Genomic DNA, 752 nt, shown 5'->3' with positions numbered 1-752 from the left:
AGAAAACCTAAAAGCACCCCCCCCCCATGGAGCATAGTCATGCTGCAATCTCTTCTCCATTTCTCTCTCCTTTCTAGATTTTGAACATGTACGCACACGCACCTAGCGTGTTTATATTTTTTGGGGGGGAGGTAAACAAGTTTATTCATAAATTTAGTCAACATACATAGCTGACCTAAAAACTTCAATAGAAGAATAAATTTTAAAAGCATTTGGGGCCAACAGGTGGTGTAGTGGTTAAGGGCATTGGACTCCCACATGGCTGACCAAGGTTCGAGTCCTAGACCTGGTGACTTGATTTCTCGCTTTCTCTCTCTCTCTCTCCGTCCCTCTCTGGTCAAATTAAAAATAAGTAAATAAATGAATAAATAGAGTTGAATAAAATAATTCTTAAAAAAAAGAAAAAAAAACACTTGGAAGGCCATCTTTGTAAGATTATAAATAAAAAGTGATTTCCCAGCATATTTTCCAAGCCACCCAGTCTGGGACTTGAACTATGCAGTTATCCGTATTGGAGCGGCCACCTTAACCACCACACCATTGCCTGGCCCTGTTTTTTCTTCAATGCTGATTAGAATATCTGTGCCTGCCATGTTTCAGGCTGACCGTGCTAGGGATTCAAACCACTGGAGCCACATGGAATCCAGCTTCTGTTAACCAGTGCATGTCCCAAATCATGACAGAACGGAGAAACGGAGAAGGGATTGCAGTGTGGCCACGCCCCAGTGGGGGCGCCTTCTCCCTCTTTTCCT

Source organism: Tupaia chinensis, unplaced genomic scaffold (assembly GCF_000334495.1).
Source record: "Tupaia chinensis unplaced genomic scaffold, TupChi_1.0 Scaffold000668_1, whole genome shotgun sequence".
In the NCBI taxonomy this organism is placed as follows: domain Eukaryota; kingdom Metazoa; phylum Chordata; class Mammalia; order Scandentia; family Tupaiidae; genus Tupaia; species Tupaia belangeri.
This window is presented reverse-complemented; position numbering follows the sequence as displayed.